The sequence below is a fragment of the Mastomys coucha genome, unplaced genomic scaffold (assembly GCF_008632895.1).
Source record: "Mastomys coucha isolate ucsf_1 unplaced genomic scaffold, UCSF_Mcou_1 pScaffold22, whole genome shotgun sequence".
In the NCBI taxonomy this organism is placed as follows: Eukaryota; Metazoa; Chordata; class Mammalia; order Rodentia; family Muridae; genus Mastomys; species Mastomys coucha.
Window position 1 is genome coordinate 216,125,140 of NW_022196905.1, and position 17,335 is coordinate 216,142,474.

A 17,335-nucleotide genomic window follows, 5' to 3' on the forward strand; every position below is an offset into this window, starting at 1 on the left:
TAAACTCAGAAATCCGCCTGCCTCTGCCTCCCAAGTGCTGGGATTAAAGGCATGTGCCACCACGGCCTGGAGGCTGGTTCTATCTTCACTAGAGGCTGCAATGCTTGTAATTTTTTTTTGGAACCTGGCCTCTTGCACATCAGACTCTGTTAATAAAGAGAAATACTGAATTGTCATTTTTGGACAAAATTTAAGACATTTTGACATAAGTTGGTTTCAGAAAAGGTTTGACAGTGACTGATTCCTTTAAGAGTGGGTCTCAGTGGGAATAAAGCAGCACATAAACAAAACCAAATCTTTATTTGTCATTAATTTTAAACTGAAATATGGGGCTGGAGAGATGGCTCAGTGGTTAAGAGCACCAACTACTCTTCCAGAGGTCCTGAGTTCAATTTCCAGCAACCACATGGTGGCTCACAAACATCTGTAATGGGATCTGGTATGTCTGAAGACAGCTACAGTGTACACACACACACACACAATAAGTAAATAAATAAATATTTCAACTGAAATATGTTATTTATTTTTACTTGTGTGTGAGGGTGCACTTGTTCTGCAGTTTTTGCGTGGAGAGCAGAGGAAAACTTGTAGGGTTAGATCTCTCTTTCCACCACGTGGGTCCCAGGAGTTGAAGTCATCATGTCTTTGGCTTGGCTGCAAGTGCCTTTACCCAGTGAGCCATGTTACCATCCCATCTACAAAAAAAGTATAAATGTAGGTGACGTATCACACTGACATTCACCCCACTAATGAAAAATCACCGACATCTTTATTACATGTGAATGCCATTCATACTTACTGTTCTTTTGAGGCCAGCCATGGTGGCTCACCCTTAATCCAGGACTTCAGAGGTACAGGGAGAAGTAGGTTGATCTTTTGTGAGCTTAGGCCAGCCTGGGCTATTTAGAGTTTCAGGCTAGCCAGGCTACACAGTGATACCCTGTCTAAAACCAAACCAACCGAGTAAACAAAACTTTGGAGATGCTTATTTGAAAGCAGCTGGGTGTCTTTTTAAATGTATCTTAAAGATTGAGAAGTCTTCAAAGATTTCCAAGTAGGTCTGTAGCTCAAGACTGGCTAAGATTCCTTGCTAGAGTATTTGAATAAAACAGCTCAAGCCAGGGCTAGGGGAGTTCGGCCTGTTTAGTCTTTGTTCTTTTCTAGAAAAGATTGGACTTTGAAAGTTAAGGAGGGCACAGTTGCTTGCAGAAGTGAGAGGCGTTCCTGGTAAAGGCTTGCTTATGACTGGATAAAGAGGGAAAGACTTGGAATCTACTCCAGCTTTACCCTAATTTTGTGTTACAGTCTCTCTCCCTCTCCCTTCCCCCGCCGCACCCCCATCTATTCTGAGACAGGGTTTCTCTGTGTAGTCTTGGCTGTCCTAGAACTCACTCCTTAGATCAAGCTGGCCTCGAACTCAGATCTGCTTGCCTCTGCCTCGTAGGTGTGTGTCACCAACTCCCCGGTCCACGTTTACTTAAAATAATCTTGCCGTAGACACATTTGCTCTTTGAGTCAACACATTTCTATCGAGGACCTGCCATGCACCAGAATTTCAGAGCTTCAGAGCAGGAAGCCTTCTGCCTTGCAGTAGCTAAGGGAGTTTGAACAGTGTTATTCATCTTGGAGATTGAGTTTTCAAATCTGTTAAGTGGAGATGCTGATCTTTTATCTATGATGTGGTTGGAATGGCTAGATAAAGGAGTGGCTGCAAAACAAGGTGTGCCCAGACACCAGCCTGGCTCATTACCAAAGAGGACAATTGATAAAAATAAGAGCTCACGTGCTGAGGGACCAGAGGAGGCAACACTGGTGGCAAAGCCGGGAGAGAAAGAAAACAGTTGCCCAAAGTCTGTCTGACTCCTTGGTTGAGGAGCAAGTGTGGTTTTATGTTGTGTGTGCATCTGTGTTGGTCTACGCATGCAGTACGTAAGGGTGCCATGGTAGCAGAGTATAGATTCCCATGCAACTGGGGTTGTTGGTGACTCCAGCCCCCAAGAGCAAGGGGCTTTTAAAGGCAAAGTACAAGGAAGTGGGAACAAAGGGATGTAAATGAAATCAAGAAGTTACTTTTGAATTTTAGGTAGCAAGCATACCAGGGTTGGCTGCTGACATGAAGTGAACCTCTCAGGAAATAGTTTCCATTATCAATAGCATCCTTAAGCTGTGATAACGGCTTCCTTTCACCTTCCTGCAAGAATGCAAGGTGCTTAAAGGCTGTTTGTGTCTTTGTGTTCTGTGAAACTACGTGGGAGCTACAGTGTTAGCAAGCCTCTACTCTCTCGCACGGCTTCTGTGAACACAGAAAAGGTTAGAATGACGAGGAACTGCCAACTTACCCTTCAGACCCCTTGTGTTAGTGGTGCTGAAAGGAAAACACGCAGAGTTTGTCTTTCTTGAGGAGAAAATATCTATACTTCCCGAGTTTGAGAGCCCAGCGTTATCTTTTGCTGGATCCAATAATTCAGGAAGACCACAGAGATGCTGTGACTAGACTTTTGATAGATCTGTGGCAAATCAGTGGGTAGCAAACCTTGATCTGGAGATTTTGCAAATACCTGATGAAAAAAATTTCTAGGAAGTTTCAGCAGCCTCTCACCACTATTAGCTCAGAAACACTAAATAAGGACCTAGTACTTAACTCTTAAGCCCTGTACGGAATCTCCTTCTCTTCTTACCAGGTCCACCACAACTGCAGGACAGAAGAATAAAGATCTCACAGGAAGTAGGAGATGGCTACTCCTGCAGAAAGGGAGGAGCCCTGACCCTGCTGCCTGTGTAGAAAGGAAACCGTCCAGTCTGGTCTTGAACTTACTATTTAGCACAAGTTGGCCTTGATCTCATCATCTTCCTGTCTCTTGGATACTGGGGACAGGAGATACCTCTGAACAGATTTTTCTCAGTTTGAAAGAGAACATAGACTTTAGGCTTAAGGGAGTTCATTATCAAAAATGAGCCCTGTGAGCCTGGCAGTGGTGGCGCATGCCTTTAATCCCAGCACTTGGGAGGCAGAGGCAGGCGGATTTCTGAGTTTGAGGCCAGCCTGGTCTACAGAGTGAGTTCTATAGCCAGGAGAAACCCTGTCTCAAAAAACCAAAAAAACCAAAAAAAAAAAAAAAAAAAAAAAAAAAAAAAAAAAAAAAAAAAAAAAAAAAAGAGCCCTGTGATGGGATTGTAGCTTTGTGCATAGAGTGCTTGCCTAGCTAGCATTCAGGGACCTTTGGTTCAATTACCTGGCCCTAGAAAAATCAGGCATGGCAGTCAATGATCACAATACCAACACTTGAAAATTGAGGCAGGGGGACCAGAAGTGCAAGGTCACTCTTGGCTACTTGAGACATTTCAAAAAAGATTTTATATGTATATATATATATATATGTGTGTGTGTGTGTGTGTGTGTGTGTGCGTGTATATGTATATATACTTATGAATTATATATATAAAATTTTAGAATCTATATTATATATTCATAAAATGTGTTTATAGCTTTGCACATAATATTTCATATTTTATTGCATATTTACATTAAATATATTTCATATAATATGTATATTGTGTTATATAAAATTAATAACTATGACTTATTTATTTATATATTTATAATGTATATATTAGATGTTATATGTTTATATATGCATATGCTATATCTATATTATATTAAATATATTTACATTATTGCTTAATATATACATATAAATACATGAAGATTACATATGATATACAAACATACCTATAAATAATATAAATCTAACAGACCTGCGGACCTTAGCACAACTGACTCCATGATGGAAGCACCATTTAGGCTTTGGAATTCAGCATGGAAACAGCACCACCTCCTGGAACTAAAGACCTAATCCACTGACATCCATAATCCCAGGAAATCCCTAAATGTACTAACCTTGCCTTTTTGGCTTTAGTTCCACTTCTGGCTAACTGTTTATGTTAACTGAATGTGGCTTCTATTCTTCTTCTTCTTCTTCTTCTTTTTTTTTTTTTTGGTTTTGTTTTGAGACAGGGTTTCTCTGTGTAGCCCTGGCTGTCTTGGAACTCACTCTGTAGACCAGGCTGGCCTCGAACTCAGAAATCTGTCTGCCTCTGCCTCCCAAGTGCTGGGATGAAAGGCGTGCGCCACCACCTCCCGTGGCTTCTATTCTTAAATGCTCAACCTGAGAAAGGGTCATCAGGACCACTAGGATCCCGAACACCCAGCATAGTCCCTACAAAGCTAATAAAGACTTCCTATTGGCTCAGACCCATGGCAGAGCAGTCTTCTCTGGTGGATACCCCACAATAGGAGCAGATAATTAGATTTCCTCATATTCAAATACTTAAACTGCAGCAAGAGGACATACTGATGTGTTTCAGATTTCAGTGGCAAATAAATAAATGTGAAGGAACTTAACTTTTAAAACCATTAATTTCTGCAGGAGACGGTGAATGCCTGCTCTCAAGATGCAGAGGCACAAAGATTTTGAATTCTAGGTTTCAAAGTCTTTAAGCTTAGATGCAGAGACCCTATGCCAACAAACAGCAAACAAAACCAAGGGTTGGGTGTGCTATTCCGTGTTAAGATGCTTGCTTCCCATGTCCACACTTTGGAATTTTGTCTCCATCACTGCAAAAAAACCAAAACCAAATCCGCCAGCATTCCAAGTGCTGGGGTTGATAACCGTAAGCCAGCCCTGGGGAGTCACAGGGAGAGGCCTGAGTTCCAAGCAACACCAGGGCTGTAGGGCAAGACCTTGTCTCAAAAGCCAACAGAAGCAAGAAAGTACCTGCTTTGTAGAAAAAGAAGAATCAAAGTATCTCGAATTTGAAGACTACAACAAAGTCTTCAGATTGTCAGAGACTTAAGTTGTCAAAAGACAACTTAAAAAAAAAAAAGAACCGGGCTGTGGTGGAGCTCGTCTTTAATCCCAGCACTTGGGAGGCAGAGGCAGGCAGATTTTTGAGTTGGAGGCCAGCCTGGTCTACAGAGTGAGTTCCAGGACAGCCAGGGCTACACAGAGAAACCCTGTCTCAAAAAAACCAAAAAGAAAGAAAGAAAGAAAAAAAAGAAAGTTGAAAAATAACCACTAAAGTCGGAAAAAGGGGAGCCTTTGCCAGGCATATTGACATTGTATTCTTAATCCCAGCACCCAGGAGGCAGAGGCGAGGCAGGGCGATCTTTTATGAGTCCTTGTCTACATAGCCAGTTCCAGGTCAGCCTGTGCTACAGTGTATTATTAACACAGGGTATTATTATACCCTGTTCTCGGTCTAGAAAAGAAAATAGAAGAGTATTAAGAAAGACTAGGAAGGCTCAGGATTCTGTTATGTAACGATGCACCAGCAACCTCACAGAAGTATTAACAGGACCATTGCTGTTAAACACCTTAAAAATTCCATGTGTGCTGATTATGAGCAGGCAAGCACTACGGATTCTTCCCTGGTTGCTTTTTTCCTTTTATTCTCATTCGTCCCCCCGAACCGCGGCAGGAAACAGAAGTGACCACCAGGCTGCGCTGTAGTTCTACTGCAGCGGGATCAGGCTGGGCTCCGAGGCGTTCGAGAGGGTCTGGGTGGCCGTGCTTTTTCTGCTTTTGAAGACTGGTGGGAGGAAATATTTCACAGGAAAACCGAAAACATTTTGCTGAAAACAGTCCCAAATTTACTTTGATTTAGAGATCGGTTTTTCAAGGGGGGGAAAAGAAAACTCCAAGGGCATCTCTGCAGCATTTCTTAGAGAAAAGGGCCTTAAACTCAGCTTTGCTGGGTGGATTTTCCTGCTAGGCAAAGAAAAAGATTAGAAAATCCCGTTGAAAGTTAGTTTCCTATATTATCTAGTTGTTGATGGATAGTACTATTTTTAAAAGTTCCAAGATAGGGGATATTTATTTAAAAACAAAACAAAACAAAACATAAACACTTCAATTTTTTTTTTCTCTCAAGCATTTTCCTTCCTTCTCTTTCTTCCAAAATGTCAATATTTATGAACCATGGGTTGTGGGAAATGTTACCTAGAACTGGAAAAGCCAGAGTTTCTTTTAGTCTGTCCCTGAGGACTTGAGTCTGAGTGCCAGAGGGCAGTATGTGGTTGGAGGGACCCAGCCCTTCCTTCTTGGCACCCTGTGGTGAACTCTTTGAAGTAGTAGAATTATGTTTTCTGCTTCATGTGCGGATGCCTCAAGACCAGCAGTGGCTGCAAGTTTCTGTATATCCTCGTGCTATAAGAACAAGCGTTCCAGTGAAAACTGTACCGGCAGAGGCAGCGCCTATGCAAGTGAATGTGGGGGGCTCCTCTAAGGTCCACAAACCCACATTTCTCATGTACATGAGGATGTGCATAGTGCTTGTTTAGGCTACGACAATACTCAACAAAGACAAGCCCAAATCATGAAATATTAGTAAATCGTGGCACTTATATTTACATTGAGATTTTTTTTCTCCCTTTAAGATGATGGGGAAATAAAGAACATTATTTTTAATCTGAATAGTTTATTTCCTTTCAAACTGCCAGTTGCTAGGTTGTGAGATAAAAATTAAGTCACAAGTAGGCAAATGTTATTAGGCAGAATGAGAGGAATCAGGAAGTAGAGCTGATACACGAGAGCCACTAACAAAAGAGAAAGAAAGGAAGGAAGGAAAGGAAGGAAGGAAGGAAGGAAGGAAGGAAAGAAAGAAAGACAGAAGGAAGGAAGGAAGGCAGGCAGGCAGGCAGGCTTAGAAACAAAGGCCACAGAGTAAAACCTTCTCTAAGATCAAACGTAGACTATTGCCATGGAACCCCCACCCCCAACATGAGGGCCGCCTTCCTTATTCTTTCTTTACATTTACATCTGTAACCCTTTGGCCCTTAAATATTTAAGTCTCCTGGTGTAGGTTCTCTAATCACTAATCATGATTTTTTTCTTTGTTCTATGTGCTTTAGCAGTTTTTTTTTTTAAAGATTTATTTATTATTATAAATGAGTACACTGTATCTGTCTTCAGACACACCAGAAGAGGGCATCCGATTTCATTATGGGTGGTTGTGAGCCACCATGTGGTTGCTGGGATTTGAACTCACGACCTTCAGAAGAGCAAACGGTGCTCTTACCCGCTGAGCCATCTCACCAGCCCGCTTTAGCAGTTTTTATTTAGCTTGATTTATTTTTAAATGTCCCATCAAACAACTTAACTGGTGTCCAAAAACCTTGCTGTATAAATAACGAGATTAAAAATTCATAGAACATTTTATTTCCTGGGTGAGGAAGCAATTGTCTTATTTCATTTTTGGAAAAGAATGACAAGAGCATTATTGAGATTAACAAAGAAGCAGTTAGAAGTCTCTGCTTCTTGGGGAACCAAGGAGTCCTCCAGAGGAGGCTCCATTCCTAAACACGTGGGCGTGGCCTTGACTTTTCCCTCCAGTGTGATCAGCTCGTCGTGGATGGTTTTCTCTCGCTTGCCACAGGCTGCCACTGTTTTTTGTTCTAGTCCCCAACCTCGGTTTCCTCATCTGTAAAGGGGCATGGAAACACTTAGCCCAGAGCTGTGGAGACCCTGGAATTTGTAAGAGATTCTGCCCTTAGCAAGTCATAATGTCCAGTGTGTGGTTTGCTCTTCTGCCTTTCCCTTATTGGTAGAAAAACAAGAAACCAGACACAATTTTATTTCTCTCCATACTTTTTTAAGTATCAACATGAGACTTGTGTGTAGTCACTTGTACAGTAGTAGCTTGCGTCCCAGTGTGTGCTTTCCTTCGTGTATGGGTGGTGTGGAGCTACGGTCGAACACATGCTGTTCCGTAACTAGTCATTCATTCTGAGAACCAAGATTGATCCATCCCTCACATTCAGCAGCTTGCAAAGCCAGGGACAAAAACTGCAAGCCTTTGGTTATGGTCAGAAGGATGGAGTTTGACTCGCACCTCTGTCCTTTGGGGAGAATGACATTCTGAACTGCCAGCCAGTTTGTAAGATTTCTGTCAGCAGGAAGCTTTCCAGAAAAGAACAATGACATACCATTGCCCTCACCCTTGGGAACTTAATTCTCATGGTCTGTGTTTAATTAAAAAAAAAAATTAAGATGTATATTTTATATGTGTGATGTGTTTTGCCCGAATGCATGTAAGTGCACCACACGCATGCCCAGTTCCCGGGGAGGTCAGAAGAAATGTCAGGTTTGGAGCTGATGTGCGTTCAGGTTCTGAGCTGCCATGTGGGTTCTGAGAATCAAATCCTGGTCCTCTGTAAGAGCAACTGCCTCTAAGCTCTGAACCATCTCTCTGGCCTTTGTTTCAGAGTCCTTTGAAAACAGCACAACGGTCTCTGGCCACTGCACACTCCTGAGCCTGCTGCCCATCACCTTATAATCAAGCTTTCTACAGTCTGCTCTGTGAGTCGAAGTGATCTCAAGGACCTGGGAGCTGGAGGGAAGCCTAGAGCATCCCAACATCATTTCCCGGGTTGCACCTCCAGCCTCAGTACGGTTCTCTTCTAACCTAGTCACACATGTGCTTAACATACATAGTACTGAAAACAAGCCTCGGATCGCACACTTGGGAATTCTGTTGGGTAGAGTTTATATGTTAATATTTTGTCCATGTGCATATGTATATTTGTGTTTAATTTGTGATTAATTTATCATTATTTAAGAATTTATATAAACCCTATGTTTATATTTGTTAGTTGTGCATAGAATATGACTTGGTTTTGATATTGTACACCCATGCATGTTTTAAGGATACAGTTGAAGGTTTTCTATTTCTGTTCAGTCCAAAAATGGAGTTACTACATAAAATTGGATTCTACATTAAGCTGAAAAAGAGCCAACTCCCTTTAGTCAAGTGCCAATGATATAGTGTGTGAAACTCAAGCAAGGTTAAAAATAGCCCATTTTTCTTAGGAAATAAAAACCCATATATTCAAATTAATGACGTTTTTTCTAGAAGTTGTTTTGGAAGGTTAGGCACTTGTTTCAACAGGTCTGCTGCTGTTCCAGATCTTTTTTTTTTTTTTTTCAAGACAGGGTTTCTCTGTGTATCCCTGGCTGTCTTGGAACTCCCTCTAGACCAGACTGGCCTCAAACTCAGAAATCCACCTGCTTCTGCCTCCCAAGTGCTGGGATTAAAGGCGTGTGCCACCAATGCCTTTTATGGTCTTCTTTTGGAGTTAGTTTTAGTATTTGCTAAGGAACCCTGTTAACCATGTGCCCACAGTCCTAGCACTTGGAAGGCTGAGGTACAACGAGCTTCAAGCCAACCTGGACAATAGACTGTGCCTCTACCTCTGTCTCTGTCTGCCCCTCCCCACGACCACCTCTCCTCCTCCCCCACGTCCCCTTTCTCTCCCCTCTTTCATAAATGCCCCTGTATATATTTACACACACACACACATATCCACACAAAGAAAGAGAAATAAAACAAAAAAGAAAGAAAGAAAGAAAGAAAGAAAGAAAGAAAAAGAGAAGCTGGGTCTGATTGTATCATCTTATATTTAGGCTAAGTGGTTTTATCTCTTAACTGGAGTCTAGAGCTGTTCTAAAAATCCATAGCAGTTTGTTCACTGCTTATATTGGACACCATTCATATGTGTAGACAAATTCAGGTAGACTTGTTCAAATGAAGTGGCATGGTGGTTAGTCACATCTTTAAAATGTAAATATTTATGGCATGAAATGAGGGTTCTCATAAACAGATAGCTGCAATTACTTAAAAAGAAGCCATTGTGAGGTTTTCACCTGGCGTCTGCTGCATTCAGTTATCGAGTCCAGAAACTTCTGAGGGGAGAAGAACAATTCAAAGTCTTCCATGCTAAGATCAAGCCTGCAAAGCTCCTTCACCCTCACGTAGATTTAGTTAGTGAGTCACTGCAGTGTCTTTGCATGGTTAGCGAGTCATTGCAGTGTCTTTGTATACAATGAAATCTAAGCCAGTCATTGCGGAGTAAAAGCAGAAGGATTTTGTGGTCCATATTGTGAAGCAGAACCAGGAAAACAACGTGAACTTTGAGGAAGAATCTAGACTTGAAGATAGCAAGATATGAGTCGCAGCAGTCAGAGGGAAGTTACGATGATCTGCAGTGAATCTGTGTCTGGCTGTTAGCTTAAAAAGACAGAGATTAGTATTAAGAGAGAAGCTAAAAGAAAACAAGCTACCAAGGTCTTTGCTTAATGATCTTCCTCAGAGCAAATAATCCTGGGTTTGCACAGCAGGTGAGATGTGGGACACAGGCTGAAGTCCCTGAACAGCCCATGAGGGCTGGAGTGCTCACACTAGTCCTTGGGACTCTACGCTTCTGAGCCATTTTCAGACCCTCAGATCCGCCATGCCTAGCTCCTCCTCCTTCTCCTCCTCCTCCATCCAACTGCAGAAGATGTGAAGTCTTGGGGGCCCATCCATAAAGTGCATCTCCACAAAGCTGTGCATCCATCCAGTGTATCTACTGCGCAGCAACTGCTATCAGAACAAACCTGGGAACTGAGAAAGAAATCCCAGTAGCTGTGCTCCTCGGGCCTTGAGCATGGCCGCAAACATGACTCATGTGAGGTGGCGCAGTCCTTTTTCTCTGGAAAGGATTTCTGGAATTGATGTGACCTTTTCGTTTTCTTTTTAATGAATCTGTCTCTTTTAAAATAATACCCATGAAAAATTTATACTGCTGCCAAAGATGGTTTGCTTTTATTGTTATTAAGTGTCTGGCGATAAACATCATGTGTGACCTTAAGACCAACATGGTCTTGCCAGGTCACTTTCTGGGAAGAGGCCCTCCCTGAGTGGAGAGAATGGCTTCCTGATGTCCTTACATTCTCAGTCCTGATCTGAAGCCCAGCTAGGATCAGCCCATTTGGAACTTCATAGAAAGAGTTAACAACACAGAGTAGAATTTCTGGAGCAGATGTGTTATCTAAGTCTTGGTAAAATACTAAAGCAGAAAATTAATGAGATTTTAATAACACCCCCAATTATTTATATAATAAAAGCAGTTGTGTTTCCTCTGTCTTACCTTTCCTAGCTATGGATGTTAAAACTTTACATAGTCAAACAACATATTGCTTTGTGGTTCCAGTTGTCTGAAATAACTAGAATAGTTGATTGGTAGACAGGAGATGAATGGCGTCCAGAGTCTAGCAGATGCTAATAAGGAATGTCTACTTAATGGGTATGAGATACGTTATAGGGTAATGGGAATCACTATGCCACTGCACATTTCAAACTAGATGTTTGAGAACATCATGAGGTATTTAAGCCCACTGAATTAGATGTTTTTAAAATGATTAAAATGATAAATTTTGCTCTGCTACTTATTTTCGATAAACTCATTCCTCTAACGTAAATCACAGGCAAGGTCCAATCAGAGACATTAATTGTTAAGTCATTTGTATAATGTACCAATTTCAAGAGAAGTTCAGAGTAATGAAGGCCTTCTGGTGTGTTTCGGAACAGGATGAAGCAGACCCTGTGAATGAAGAACAAGATGAAGCAGACCCTGTGAGTGAAGAACAGGGGAAGCTAGGCTGATCTTGTGAAGAAACGGTGAGGTGATGCTATGTATTAACTGGCCTGAACTTTGGAATGCACAAATGTTTATGTAAATATTGTTTCTGGTGTGTCTATAAGGATGAGCCTGTGGGCTGAGTATGTCAGAGTCTCTCCTGATGTGGGTGGGCACTGCTTAATCTGGTCAAGGCTGGAAGCAAACAGAAAGGACAAGAAGGAAAGAATTCTTTTTCTCTGCCTGTCCGAGACTAGAACTTTTGGTTTTATTTGACTTTTTTTTTTTTTTTACTATTTTTTTTAAACAGGTAAGTCCAATAAACTCTTTCCTTAGTGCATATTAACTGTACAAAGTGATGGATCGTATGGTGCCGTTGCCACATAGGCATGAGGGATCTACCTCTCCACTATTCTTTCTGGGGACTCCTACACTCTTTCCTCTCTGTATCCCCAACAATCCCTCCTTTACTTTCATATCCCCACTTTTAATTTGATATCTGAGAAGAAAACCCGTATTAATAGAGTTAGAGGTGAAAAAAGGGGACCCTTCAATAGGAACAAATAAAATCCCGAAAACATTCTGAGATATTTAACTCCAGTAAAATTCATTTTGTTTTTTTTTTTTTTTTTTTTTTTTTTTTTTGAGACAGAATTTTTCTGTGTAACAGCCTTGGCTGTCCTGGAACTCAGTTTGTAGATCAGGCTGGCCTCTCCCTCTAGCATGAGCCACACCCAGCTGGCAGTACACCTGAAAATTAAGACATGGAAGGAAGCATTTGTATACCATTTGGTCTACCAAAATGTGAGTGAGAGGGCAAGAAAGCTGAAAGCTGCATTGAGCAATGAGCTCACAGCAAGTGATAGATCCTCTAGCAAAGTTAGCTACTAACAGAATTGAGCTACAGATTGCTCAATTCTATTAGTCCTTTGAAGAGAGTTATAACCAATGGTTTTCAAACTATTCCATAAAATAAACCTCCTATAAAGCCAATATTTCCTGATACCAGCCTAGAGAAAGACATAGTCACAAACAAAACAATTTAAACTAATTTCCTTGGCAAACACAGATTAAAACAAAAACAAAAGTAACACCAAAAAACTTCCTAAACTGAGTTCAACAACACATTGAGAAGCTCTCACAGTGTGGTAATTAGTTTTCATGCCAGCAGTGAAAGGGTAATTCAATACATGCAAATCAATAAGCATAACATAGCAAACAAATGGAATTAAGAACAAAAACCACGTGTCTGAGGGGGAAAAAGAACCCCCCTTTGATAAAATTCAATATCCGTTCATGATAAAAGCCCTGGAGTCACTGGGAATGGAAGGGAAATACCTCAACAAAATAAAAGCTGCATATGAGCAGCCCAAGCCGGCAAGCGGGAAAGCCGAGCATCCCTGTCTGCAGAGGGTACTGTCGCCCAGCTGATACACCTGGAAGATTCCACCAGAAGCTGTGTAGATTTGATAAACACTTGTAGCAAAGGAGTGGAACACAAAAGCAACATATGAATCACTAGGAGCTTTCTTACCTGCTGAGAAAAGAGCCGGGTGAACAACAGTGATTTCTGTCTAGTCTCTGACTCAAGCAGAGAGTTACAATGTTGGATTTCCGGCTTCTCAGCCCCTCATGTTTGTGTGGCACACACTTCACCAACTGAGCCTTTCTCAGGCCCCGTTCGTTCTTATTCATTATCCTGAGGGGCTCTTGGGTATTTTCATGGTCTTCACTAGGACTTCAGCAATAAGAACCTTTATCAGTGCCATGGGAGGAACTACAGGAATGGGCATGTCCAAAGTGATTGCTCCATGCAGGCCAGTTGGCCCTTGTCCTAGTGAAAAAAAAAAAATAAGAATTTATTTTGAAATCAAAGTGATCTTCATGGAGGTGGTCAGAATTTGGGGAGCAGAATTTTGGTTAGGGATTAATTACACACACACACACACACACACACACACACACACACACACACACACACACACAGCTGAGGAGATAAGATAGCCCAGTAGGAAGCTTTGGCTGTGCTGGTGTGAGGACCAGAGTTTGGATCCCTACAACCTGTGTAAATGCCAGGGGGAAGGGGCAACCTCCTTGCTATGCCAGCACTCTGAGGGTGTAGACAAGATCCCTGGAAAAGTTAGCTGGACTAGGTTAGTTCTGGACCTAACTGAGAGACCTCAGGCTACTGAATAAGGTGCAGGGCAGTGGAGGGAGACTCCTGACAGCAACATCGGGCCACCCCCTCCCGCGTATACACTAGCATGAACATACGTGTTTGCACATATGCAAATATGTTCACACATACAGACTCAAGTAAAATACATGTTTTAGTTCTAGTGGACTGGTAATCATTGCTAGAACGTACAGGAAGCAGTAAAGGCATTTGGACGTTTCATGTGTTAGATCAAAGGAGTGATCAGATCAGGCTATTAGCATATTTATCAGCTTCCTAATTATTTCTACGTAGGAATATTAAAAACCCTCTCTTGGTTATCGGCTATCTCTTTTGAGTTAGTTGTTGCGACCATAGCCATCCAACTGTGCCGCATTCTGTGCTCATCACCCACTGGGTGTCTGTCACCCTTAGCCAACCTTCCTGGGTTGTGGAGCTCACCGTTCTACCCCCACACCCGTGAGATTAGCTTTTCAGCTTCTACATAGACATGTCTTAGTCACTGTAGATATTTTCAAATGATCTTCCTGTTGCTGGCAGATATCCCCAAATGCCACCTACATTCATTACTCCTTTGCTATGATGGTAGTTGAGGGTTCCAGTTTATCATCTCATGTGTCAATCAAGAAGTCTTACATTGCCTTGTCACAACTTAGCTTTTAAAACTATTTTGCTAGCTACAGTTCAGTATTATTAGTGTTCAGATAATTCAGTGTATTTAAAAACATATTTTAGAATATGATTCACAAATGCTGGGTAAGGTGGCATGCAGACCTGCAATCCAAGTGCTCAGGAGGCTCAGGCAGGAGGATGACAAATTTGAGACCAGTCTGCTACATAGAGAGTTCCAGGCCAGCTCGGGCAATAAACATAGTTGGACCCTGTCTCCAAATAACAACAACAACAGCAACAACAATAGCAACAGCAGTGATAACAACAACTACCGGGACAGCAGCAGCAACAGCAGTAATAGCAACAGAACATTATCCACTAGGCTTTCCCCAAAAGGTCAATGGCCAAAAACGAGATTAGAAGCCTGTATAGGGGCAGTCTTCCATGAAAATTAGCACAGAGGGGTGGGTTCAGGCCTTTTCAGGCAATTGCTCAACACTGCTTAGCAACACTGGTATCAGAAGGGTCCCTGACTCGCATGTTCCACAGCAAGCTCAGTTCGTTCTAAAGCATGAGATGTACTTGGTTAAACTGCTAAGCTAGTCCAGTCAATACATTATAGAGTGCTTTCTTAGGTACCTGAATAGAAAAGTTCAGTTGATGTCATAGGCCTTGGCCTCTTGACAAGCCCATCCCTAACCTTGGTGGAGACAAAAGTTCATCAGATGGTTTAGCCTCTGTCTCTGTTTCTCTGTTTCTCTGTGTCTCTCTCTCTCTCTCTCTCTCTCTCTCTCTTTCTCTCTCTTTCTTTCTCTCTTTCTCACTCTTTCTTTCTCTCTTTCTCTCAAAAGCATGCCAACGTGTTAAGGGGTGAGTGATTTCTTTTCTTAAATGGCATTTAATTTATTTCTCTTTGGGCAGTTCTAAAGATGTGCTATTATGGATGTATTTGTGTTGAGTGCTTTTGCCTGGCCCATTGTATATGCTTAGTGCTCATAGAAAGTATGGAGTTAATGAGTCTGGAGACTCGAGTCTTTGTTTATCTACTTTGGGAAACAGAAGGTCCTTGAGTCATCCAGTGTACATCTGCCTGCTCTGTGTATACAGTTGCCTCAGTTGTGACCCAGGGAACTCCAGAGAACTTCAACAGGGACACAAGAACACTGGCTACTGCTTCAGTTTCCTGAAAGAATGGATTACCTCTTTTCTTTTAAGAAACATTTATTTTGTGTATGTGTGTGTGTGTGTTTGTGCATGGGTGCACACAACCATGGCATGCATGTGGAATTCAGAGGACAGCTGCAGGAATCAGTCCTCTCTTTCTAACAAGTGGCTTCAGGGTCCAAAACTCAAGTGGGTTTAATCTTGAGGGCAGCACCTTACCAGCTGAGCCACTCAGTGCCTCCCTCCCTTCCCATTCTTTTGTTTCTCCCCTGGAAACCACTGGAGCTCATAGACTGGCATTCTGACAATTTCCCTCTCTCTTCCTAATCTGAATGCTTAAAGAGACAACTGCTTGCTTTCCAGTCTCTCTACATCCATTTGGCTCACTCCCTGCCTCCTCTCTGATCCCAGTGTGTATTTTGCTCTGTGTTGTGTTTAGCAATTGTTCCCTGAGCTAAAAAGAGTAGTTGGTCCAGCGGTTTCCAGTAGTAATCTGATGCAGGAAGAGGCTCTATCCTGGCAGAGCTGTGTCTACCAGAACAACGTCTATGTCTGACTATGTAGCAGAATTTCACTTAACAAATCACACCTTGGATGAAGATTTGGAAACCTCTGAACTTGACTCTGCTTCTGGCATGTGCTATCCCTGGGTAGTACACTTCGGTCTTTCGTATATTGGGAAGTCTGACTGTAAAGATGTATGTGCAGTAATAGCTCTTCTGTTCACCCCTGAAGCCACTATGTGTATGGCCCTAAGCACAGAGCTGTGGGGTAAGGAACATGCCTTTGGAGCCTATAACTGGGATGCCTATAGTCCCTTAGACAACCCTGTGTTTATCGAATGCTTTCGAATGTAACCTCAGTTGGAAGTAGGGTCTTTACAGATGAATTGGGGTGGTTCATAATCTGAAAATCTGTGTCTTCCTAAGAATATGGAGAAAAAGTGATAACATAGGAGAATGCCATGCAAAGACAGAGGGAGAGATGGACGTGAGTGATCACCAGTCACCAGTGGTCAACAAGAATTGCCTGGAACTGGAAGAGTCTAGAAGGGCTTGGGTTGGTTTAGCCTCTGGACCCACTTCTAGTGTCTAACTAAGTCCCTGGCACTTTAAGCCATCCAGTTTGTGGTCTTATGCTACGGCAGTCCTGAGAAATGAAAGCAAACCTTTAACAATTCCTTCCTGGTCCTTGGTCTTCCTCATGACACCCTCTCCTCCCATGAGCCTACAGGCAGCCTTTCTCAGTGCTCTATCAGAATGTCTCCTTAGTTGAGTAAGCCTTTGGATGTAGCTATTGGTTCTGTTTGGAACCCCTTTTGAATGTCAAGTCTCGTTTGCATTCAGCTGAACTGATTTCTAGTATCCCAAAGCTGAGGGAGCAAGCACGCTGTTGCTTAGTGTGGAGGTACGTCTGAAACCGCATGCTAGGCATGGACACTTCAGCCTGCCTGTTTAATAAGCTGGTTTTGCTAGTGAAGAATCTTTGACTAGAATGAGAGAGAATTGAATTTGTAAAAGATTGTGCTTGTTAGACATTTCTCTGTTTAAAAGTTGTAAGTGTGTGTATGCGTGAGCATATATGAGGGAGTGTAGATGCAGGCACAAGCAGGGCGCGGCATGTGGAGGTCAGAGGGCAACTTGTGTCAGTTCTCTTCCTCCTCTATGTGGGTCCTGAGAGCCAGAGGCAAGTCCACAGGCTAGGTGCTAAGCTGCTGGACAATCTTGCCCAGCCAGATAGTATCTATTAGTATTAGTATTGATTTTAAAACTATACTTATCCACTTATGCATATTATGTGTGTGTGTGTGTAGGTGAAAAGACAACTCTGAGGTGTGGTTTTAGCCTTCGGACTTAGTGCACACCCGAGGGCTGTCAGGCTGTCACGTGGGACCACCTTTCCCTCGGATGATCACCTCATGATTAGCA

General features: G+C 42.3%; 1 long non-coding RNA gene across 3 annotated transcripts in view; it reads left to right on the plus strand.

Annotated features, from left to right (window-relative positions):
- The window catches only part of LOC116069607, a 71,362-nt gene that overhangs the window by 16,001 nt on the left and 38,026 nt on the right, over nt 1-17,335 (plus strand). For all 3 annotated transcript variants that reach the window (XR_004110061.1, XR_004110062.1, XR_004110063.1), the window contains exons 3-4: nt 8,264-8,445; nt 11,407-11,496. This is a non-coding gene — a long non-coding RNA (uncharacterized LOC116069607). The remainder of the gene's footprint in view (nt 1-8,263; nt 8,446-11,406; nt 11,497-17,335) is intronic.